The sequence below is a fragment of the Sinohyriopsis cumingii genome, chromosome 5 (genome assembly GCF_028554795.1).
Source record: "Sinohyriopsis cumingii isolate HCF-2022 chromosome 5, ASM2855479v2, whole genome shotgun sequence".
NCBI lineage: Eukaryota > Metazoa > Mollusca > Bivalvia > Unionida > Unionidae > Sinohyriopsis > Sinohyriopsis cumingii.
The window spans coordinates 34,887,606-34,898,367 of record NC_142965.1 but is presented as its reverse complement, the minus strand read 5'-3'; positions in this window follow the sequence as shown (position 1 = coordinate 34,898,367).

Here is a 10,762-nt window from a genome sequence, read left to right as displayed (position 1 = left end):
TAAATTTTGAAAGCATATACATTTAAAATATATGCGCTTGTTTGCTTTTGTTTCTTTTCATTTACATTTTTTAACAATCAAACAAATATTTTTTAAAAACTCTGACAGCCTTTTCGGCACATGCCAACCTGCAACATTTATGTTATTACATAGAGGAGAGGAGTTTTTATTTTCTTATGAACTTGCTTGAAATCCATTTAGAACTATATTACTTAATTTTCAGGACAAGCTGTTGTGGAATATAATACGTAATGTCAGTACAAGCTGTTTTAGGATAAATTATATGAACTGTACTGAACACACACAAAATTCAAGAAATGTGAAAGGAAATATGAGATGGATCAGTCATGATTGCAAAGAAACTGTCATATAAAAATATGTTTGACATCGTTTGCCGTAAAAAAAAGAGCTGAAAATGCTTACCGGGAGAAATAATTAAAGTACCGTGCTTTTGGAGCTACATGGTAATGCAATCTGATTAAAATCAGACATCCTCTGTCCTACATGAAGATCTGACGACGACCGCTCTATGATCCTGTTCAGGTGACCTCTGAATTAGCCAACAGAAATGCAGCTTTCAAAAAAAAAAAAATCTGAAAATGAATCAAATTGTTCGGTCCACATTCATGCTCCTCATACACATTGTTAAGTCTCCAAACGCCAATATTTATGACTTCATCTGATTGATTGATATAATTCGTTATTATGGTACTTACATAGGTTACAAGAACACGACCCCTAAGCGGTCGCTGTCAGATCTTCATGTATAGCAATGGAGATCTGATTTTAATCAGATTGCATGGTACTAAAAAAATAGGCGCCATTTCATGGTCCACTTAAACTGCATAAATATGAGTCAACAATTATCAATATGAACACGTGGAGAAAAAAAAAAAACCGTTGCACACCGTGTGGAGAAGTGTAGTGTCAACATAAACATAATAAATAGTTCCTGATATCTAACGCAAGTACTGTATTGTTAAAAAATATTTTTCCACTATTTTTATTCACTCTGTCAGTCTGGCCTAAAATAATAAGATATCAAGAACAATGTTTTCGTTTCATTTGCAAATGATAATTTTTGTTTTTACATCATACTGGTATCTCAGTTTCACGGAAGTATGAAGAGTATTTTACAATACTTAAGCATTTGTATTTTGTTTTTTATGAAAATAAATTTTAAAACAAAACATATCTTAGTATAAAAGCTATTGAAGGCAACTACTTCTGTTATTTCCTAACTGAACGGCACGAATCAATACCGTGACTGAAAAGAGGTTAAAGAACACTTTGAAAATTATGCATGTAAAAATAACGATGAATATCACTAGTAATCTTAAAATAATAGAATAAAATAGAGACAAACGGTCATACACATTATTATATTGTTATAAAGGATATACAATATATTAATTTTAAAATAATAATAATAATAATAATAATAATAATAATAATAATAATAATAATAATTAAAAGAAAATTATTCAATTTTATATAGTGCATTGGTATTAAAGTCATCAAGATACAAAGTATCTAACTTATGAATCCAATAAGTTTCTTTTATGAGTCTATTCATGTCTTCGTGCACAATATGTATCGACAGGAAAGAAAAATCGAGTAGAGAGTGATCATTGGCATTAAAGTGTGTTGAAATATTAGGGGAAAATTGAGGCTCTCTATAATTTTTAATATGCAAGCTATGATTATTCAGTCTCTTAGAAACTTGTTAAAGTGTTTGTCCAACATATTGTATGCAAAATATTTTATAGGCTATCAAATAAATCACATCAGTTGATATGCAGTTAGCGTTATCACGTAGAGAAAATACCTCTTTTGTATTAGCGCTACTGAAAGAAGTACTTTCTCTTATGTCGATTGCACATTGAGAGCACCGGTGTCTGTTACATTTAGATAAAGAAAATTGTCTTTTTTTATTTTCTGTCTGTTGAGTTCTAATTAGAAAATCTTGCAAATTCTTAGTTCTTCTATAAGCGAGAATTGTTTTTATTTTTTTGGAAAGTGATTTTACGCTGGTTTTATTTGATAAATTTAGGAGAATATACTATTTATTAATTATACGACCTTTATTAGGTAATGAAGGATTATATTGTATTATGAAAGGAATTATATGTTTCTCTATTTTACATTCTGCTGTGTTTACAGCCAGATGTTGAGTAAGATTACTTATTCTTTCAAAACATTTCGTGCCTGACGAAGCATAAATGCGAAACTAGTTGCACATAATTTTCGGCGTTTGTGTTGGTTTTTTTTTAAAAATCTCAACTAGGAAACTTAAAAATGCGTACGATTTATTATCCACCTTCTTTTGTATCACTCCAGATCCCTTACATATATGTTGGTAGTAATATTGGGTGAACAAAGTTCAATAGACCCTAAAGCTTACAGCCTCAAAAAAGGGTTGTTGCGTTAAATAGGGTGTATAGCTTTAAAAGGTCGAATAGCCTCAGACGATAATTGTTACAATTGTCTGACCTCAGAAGGGAAGATACAGTAAAAGTATTCGGGTTGACCTCAATAAGCGCAACGGAAGGTAAGTGTAGAAAATCCTATATGAAAATGGGTCCATATGTTTAACATAAGAATGGGTTTATAGCTTCAGATGGATTTATAATCTCAAGATAGTTAATAACCTCAAAAGTGTTTATAGGGACCAATGGGAATGTCAATGTTAAAATGCTAAAGGGTCAAGGGTGTTTGAAGTTGTCAACAACAAAGATATAGAGAAACAAACATTCGCTCTCAGAGAAGACCTGAGATATCACAAAGACTAAAAATGGCACTAAAATTCCGACCTTGTACCGTACTTTAATCGAGACTGAAATTTATCCGAAAGTTTGTGTTGCTTTTAAGTTTTGCCAAGACTAAAAGTTGCACTAATATTCCGAATTTATATCCGAATTTAAGAAGAAAAAAAATAGATTTTTAAAAAGACAAAAGTTGCAACAACCAAAAAAGTATTTAAATTTCCAAAATGTACTGGACTCGAATGGAGACTAATAAAACTCAAGAGCATTTATGTTCAAATCGCCATGACTTATTATTGCACTAGGTGGAATTTGATGTGAGAGAATCAAGTCTTCTTCAAGATCACTTCCGTGCACTACTGCCAATATTTTATGGAGAGTGTTTGGTGACACATATCGCCATCGTCGCCTGGTTTCTGCTTTCTGCTTAGAAAAAGTGTAATGTTTTCATCTTGTTTACAAACTTTAATTTCACTAAGTTTCACACAAACACTACCTGGAGTCTTTAAATTTCTCGGTGTAGGTATTAGCGATCTTTCTTAATTTTCTGGTTTTCTGGAACTGCATTTTTGCGTTTCTCAAATGTGGTAATAATTTTCGGGACCGAATAACTTTCTTTCAGGGTGATACTAGACGATTGGTTTAGTGGCGGAAGGGGAGGGCTTTGATTCAGGCTCACTCATGTTGCCTTCAAAATCGGGATTTGAGCTAACACTTTAACTCTTGTGTGGGACGTTGTTGCTCCTTATTTTCTGCTAGCCTTTCACTGGAATCCTTTCATCTGAGATGCAAAATTTCATTTGACTAAGTTTTACAAGCAGTTTGTCCCGAGTATAGGGTGAGTGTCTTAACCTAAGAGTATTCATTCAGATATCAAACGATGAAGACGGAAGAGTCAACATAGCTTACACTTCTAGTAAGAGATTTATCACAACAGACCACTGTTACCATTAGAAAGTTAGAGAGTCATTTGAAAGTATACTTCAGAGAAGACGATGGACTACTCCTCCTCACGGGAACAACGTAAAGATACTTGCTATATCTGTCAGGAGAAAGGTATCCCGAATGCCATCATAGTCAAAAAAATTTATTACAGCAGAAAATAGAAACAAATGCAAGATGCCTGTTATCATTGTCAGGAGAAAGGAATTTGTTACTCAAAATGTCCTAAGAAAAAAGAAAAAAATGAAAGGAAAAAAATAAGAAGAAGAGGAGAAGAAGTAGTATTCAGGAACAGATGAACCCATTCCAGTTAGGAAATTCAGACCCTTTTAAGAAACAGCAGTAGAATCCATGCCGATGAAGAAATTCAGACCCTTTTAAGAAACAGCAGTAGAATCCATGCCGATGAAGAAATTCAAAAAAAAAGAGAGAGATAGAGAGCCAGCGGAAGGAAAAAGAAAATAAATTTACGTGACGTGCTGTGAAATTTTCATTGTGATTAAAAAAGGATTATACTAACGAAAACGTGTCTCTTTGTCTTGATTTCTTATACTGTGACTTAAACACATACGCACTCACTTACACATTTAATCATGATGGGGTGAAGCAATTAAGGGTTGTGTTTATGGGATATTGGATAGTAAAGGTGGTGCGATGGTAAGAAATGTCATCTCCTTCTTTTACACGACACTCTTTTCTTCTTAAATAAGGTTGTGGGGACACTACACAAGGCGTGTTGCACTGTGCGTGTCGGGAGTTGGATGGTCTTGGTGGTGTGCTTGATAGTACATAGGTGCAATTTAATCGCATCTATTTAAATCGTACCCCTTTCTTCTGATAGTTAGTGTGGGGACACCTCACAAAGCGTTTTTGATAGTGTGTATGGCGTATTGGATGGATGATAGCTATTACCAGGTTCAATTCAAGTAGATCGCATACGTGTTTGGATAATAGTCAAAATGTTGGAGCTGAATATTATATATGACGTATTGGATTGTAATCTAAACGTAGGTGATGGATCGTATTCAAAATGTTGGTATTGGATTGTATATGGGGTGCGCTTGGATAGTGTCCACTCAGTTACTAAATTGATTAATACAGGTACTGATATGGGAATCTTTCCAGCTAATCTAAAAATTAGCCAAAGAGTTCCCAGTTATTAAACACGATTATAAATCGTCTGCAAACAATTATCAAAATACAGAAAATTATACCAACCTTATTTAATATTTATAAAGAACACATCACCCTTCATACATGCCGAATTTTAAGGAAATATAATCTTCTACGTAACTCACAAAGAGCGTTCATGCCAAATCGCCATAACTAAGTTGGCTGATACATGATTAATAGCTATCGATGATAAGAAAATAACCAGAGAAATTTATTTCCATTTTAGAAGCGCTTTATTCACTAGAAAATGAATTATTGATGAGAAATACTCAATACATACAAAGTCAGCGATAATTTGCTTGCATGGGTTGATTCATACAGTAAGGAAATTGTACGTTTCTCTTGTCAATTTTGCATCTTCTTTACATTATGTAAAAAGTGAAATCCCTGTATTTTTAGCCCTTTTCTATATGTCCTTTTTTTTTGATGATTTGTAACTTTATTTGAATGCCACTGAAACAGGTCTCTTTTGGGGATAACACAGACTATGAGTAATAAAATTAATTCCCTTGAACAAAGTTTGCAACAGGACGTTGATGCTGTTAGGCTGTAAAGTCAACAAAATCAAGTTAAACACAGAATGATCTTATTCTATGACAACTGGATCAATGCAAGAAATAACCAAATTCCAGGATAATAATTTATTTGTTCAAGGAACCAAATTAAATAACATCGAAGCTCAAAAACATTTATGTGCGATTACTGACAGTCGTTTATCGTGGGAAAATCGATAAAGTGTTTGTGTTCTGCAGTATCAGTCAGAATAGCTTTAGTCTTCATTATCTGCCGGAACTTATTATGTTATAAATTACCTTTGTTAGATTTATAGGCTACTGTATTTGTATGGGAAAATATGAATGAGGTTTTTTTTTCTCGGATTGATAATGCACTACCTTTGGGAGTACAGTATCCATCCGAGAAAACGAATTCATATTTTCCCATACAAATGCAGTAACCTTTTTATTATAGACTCTATTTCTTATTCTATTCTATGATAACACACAATCAACTATAAGAAAAAAAGTATTTGAATTTATGCTGCACCCAAAAAATGCTCAACCATATATTAAGCAATACACAACAACAACAATATTAATTTGCACATACTACCGCCCAGAAAAAATTGAATTTAGTCGCGCGCTCGACATCACTTTCCAAAAGACTTGTCGTTTTGGTCTTCTTGAAATTGAGTTATTTTGAATGAATGCGCATTGCAACAGACTTTTCAGTTGATCTGGAATGAATGGCTTTTAGTTTTTGTCAATTTTACTAAATTCCGCTGGATATAGACTGGATTTAGCTGGGTCTATTCCACACAAATTACATGTCATTTTAGCAGGAAGGGACGCGTCATTGAATGTTTAAATCATAATGTGGGGAAAATATTAACTCTTTCAATTGTAATTGTCAAAAAGACAATATGGAATATCATTTTCATTTCATTTTGAGTGCAGTGAGGAGAATGTTACTGCAGTTTGGATGTAGTCGAAATTACAGTACAATTTCGAACTGTGTAATCAAGCTTTATATCCGATGACATAGCTCATCTAAAAATACATTTTGGAGAAATTCAAGATGCAAAAAAATGTAAGTATATATTTACTATTCTTATCATCAGCTATAAAAAAAACATGTCACTTTCATGCTCTTTGTACTACCCCAGATATGTTACGACCTGTATGGCATCTGTTGCGTGCCTAAATCTGAAACATTGTATCGGCAAAGTTAACGTGGAAAATTGCAAAGCATCTGTCTTGTAACAACCCATTCAGCCAGCAGAAAAATAATTTTTGTCGTCTTGGCTTTTTTACTCTGAAGCTCTTAATTTTCTACCAAAACCTTCATCTGCATTTGTTGTCAACGAGTTTAGTACTTTTACTTATAAAATGATACGTCTCTGATAGATATGCGATAGCCCTTGCCCTTAGTATGCTTTTTATGCTATTTTTGTATATCACAGAGAGCACTGGTCATAGTCTGAACCTTTATTTAGGAAAAGTTATGGACATTTCTCATAAATAACTGTTTAAATGACCAGAATGGTATTTTCAATTCTTCATTTCTCACTTTTGTTGTAGACATTGTGAATATCACGTTCATTCATTTATCTGTTTTCAAGTTTCATTTGTAACTCATTAAAATCATCTTTACTTTCAAGTGAACAAAACAGCTGCTTTGGTTCATCCACGAACAATTCTAATAAACAGTATCCTGAAGTCTACTACATGAGTGTACATTGTTTGTTTGCAAAGTAGTTTATAATACACTCTACATTTTAGGCACACGTGTCGCGCATGTGCGTGCAGTATCAAAGTCTTCAGTATCGTCGAATAATGCACAATTCTGACAATGTAAAGGTAATGAAGATAAAATGGAGTACATAGTATGGTCATACCATATAGGTATGAAATAAATGCTGATATTCTTAATCACATAAATAAACTCTACCAACAAGCCGCTAGACTTATTCGATGAAAAATTACGCATCCTCGATTTTATTCATTAGTTTATAGTGGTTACCGTTCACATGGAGAATAAAGTGCTTTAAGGCAATTTTAACATATTACTCTTGTCATCACATGGCGCCATCATATCTAAATGATCTAAATCGAGCTTCCAATATCCATTCACACAATCTAACAGATATTTCGTAATCTACTCTTCATTTACCTAAAATAGCAACGACTCTGTACAAAATATCTTTAACATGTTCTGGAGCAACGTTGTGCAACACCATTCCAAATAACACTAAACAAACACGAACACTAGATTCCCTTTAAGAGCGCACTTCACAAATGTCTTCTTTCTGATTATACCATAGGTCAAACAAATTTTGATACCTAACTTGGGTAGCTTCTCTGCCGACCCGTAACAGAGTCAATTTTGAAGAAAAACATAATTGCACGATAACTGAAATCAATTTTATCGCGGTCAGCGTGACACGTAACAATTAACTTTGATATATGGTCTAGACCTGCAAAAAATCGCTTGCAAGGCGATGGTTTAATCTTCCTCGTTTGCTGGCATAATTGAACGGTCTGACAGATAGAGAGGCAATGTTACTCAGGAGTTAAGTAGCGGGCAATGTCAAAGTGGAGATAACCCAGATAAAATTTGTGCCATTTGAAAATAAGTGTCATAAAATGATTTTTCCCCCAGAAATGGTTATTAATATAGGGGGAATAGAGAGATTTATTCAAACTTCGATTGTCGTGTTAAATGTTTGGCGGTTAGATAAATTGAATCCGACTGGCTAAGCTAAATGAGGGAGTGGTGTTTTCGAGACGAAATTCAAGGTTTTCTGTAATTTCCTCGCGACAGTAGTCAATGTTTATGTGGTAAGCCAAGAATATCTTAGCTCTGGCAAATAACAAGTATTTCTCGCTAAATTGTCCAGGGAACTGGTATCTAGAAGTTGAGGGACACAGACATAAAAGAAGGAGTGATTCCGCTTCATAGAAAGAAAGCACAATGCAGCAGACAACCAAGCTACGGTTGATGACTGTTACGATTCTATTCTCTTAAAATAAGTAACAGAAACGAGTAAAGACAACAAACTTTGTAAACATTTATCAAATAATGTATTTCCCTAGAATACAGAGTGAAAAATGAAATAAAAAGAGCTTACGGTATTGCGAATCAAATCCAAAAATAATCCAAGAAATAAAAAAAAAGTCCTAGTAATAAAAAGTTCTGAATGAAACTGAGTTCAAGTCCCGATGGAATACAAAATTTAAGGCGACTACGTCCGTGATAACCTACGAAGTGCAGGTGTGTCAACAGTCTCTTGTTGAATCACATAAAATATTATTCCAGTTTTAAATTCAGTATAAATTCCATTGAAAGTTTTTGTCTGATAGTGTTGTCAGAGCACTTTTGTATTTCCATGGGAAATAATCATTTGAATTCAATAATTTGAATAAAATAAAATTCAGCCCAAACTAGACACAATTTAATGCAACTTAACGTGTCAAGTGTTTTAAGCCCAACCTAGAAACCTTTATCAAAGCATCAGTTATACGACTAATTAAGACGCAAAACAGATTAAAATGTTCATTCATCTGGAAAAAATAGATTTTTTTTAAAAAATCAAATGGCACATGATACAAATCACGAAGTCCAGGCATGACTCAACTTAACGATTCTTACTCTAAGAAAGATTAGAAAAATATAATAAAAAAAACGTGTTTACAAAAACTGTCACTGATTTTGGAACAAGGTCAGCAACTAGATACAATGTTTTATTACCCATATCATATAACGAAAATAAAAAAATATTTAAAATTAACAAACAAATTAAATTAAATTAAATATTCATAATAATGACTCTGACAGGCTGTAGAGATATGTTATGCAGGCATGCTGAGCAAAATGAGTTAGATCATTCACTCGATTCTATAATGAAGTGTGGTCGATCATCTTCTAGATAACAAGTACCAAACAAAGGCGCCACATAATAAGTGGACAACCCTAACACATCCCCTAACCCATGTATATCGTATGTCTTTTAACCTATTGTGTGTATTATTATATCTTTTAGGGCTACATTTAATTTTTTTTGTGATTGAATCAAAGCAAAATGTATTATCATCAGAAAATAAAGTTATTATTATTATTATTATTATTATTTCAAACATTTCTGCACCGTCACGACTTTTTTCTCTCCATATATTGTGAAGCGGTTGAAGTTCGTGGTTTATAAAGGTATGAAACTTATTAAACGACATCTCTATAGTACTGACACGTTTCCAGATATATAGACACGTGAATTAAACTGTTCAGACTTCAAGAAAATTATAGCTTGCATATGTCTTCATGACAATAATGGTGTTTGTTTCAATAAATTATGCTTCACCTTCTGAAACAACAAAAAAATGTGCATTTGTTTCTTTTATCTTGTCAGCTTAAATTTTATTTTTTGTTGCCTCTAAAGGAAATAAAGACTGTCTATTTGTGATTCAGGCGAATGTTCCTGCAGCAAAATCTTGCCTCACAATATTGCGTTTCTTAGGAAATCAAGCTGGTAATCAATTTTAAGAATACGGGAAAAGCCAAGAGATTATATTCGCATGAAAAACAGATATAATAAAGAAGTGGTGTAAGTATACATACATACATACATACATACGTACGTACGTACGTACATACATACATACGTACATACATACATACATACGTACGTACATACATACATACGTACGTACATGCATACATACATACAGACATACATACATACATACGTACATACATACATACATACATACGTACATACATACATACATACATACATACATACGTACGTACATACATACATACGTACGTACATGCATACATACATACAGACATACATACATACATACGTACATACATACATACGTACGTACATGCATACATACATACAGACATACATACATACATACGTACATACATACATACATACATACATACATACATACATACATACGTACGTACGTACGTACGTACGTACGTACATACATACATACATACATGCATGCATGCATGCATGCATGCATGCATGCATGCATACATACATACATACATACATACATGCATGCATGCGTACGTGCATGCATGCATGCATGCATGCATGCATGCATGCGTACGTACGTACGTACGTACGTACGTACGTGCATGCATGCATGCATGCATGCATGCATGCATGCGTACGTACGTACGTACGTACGTACGTACGTACGTACATACATACATACATACATACATACATACATACGTACGTACGTACGTACATACGTACGTACGTACGTACGTACATACATACATACATGCATGCATACATACATACAGACATACATACATACATACGTACATACATACATACATACATACATACATACATACAT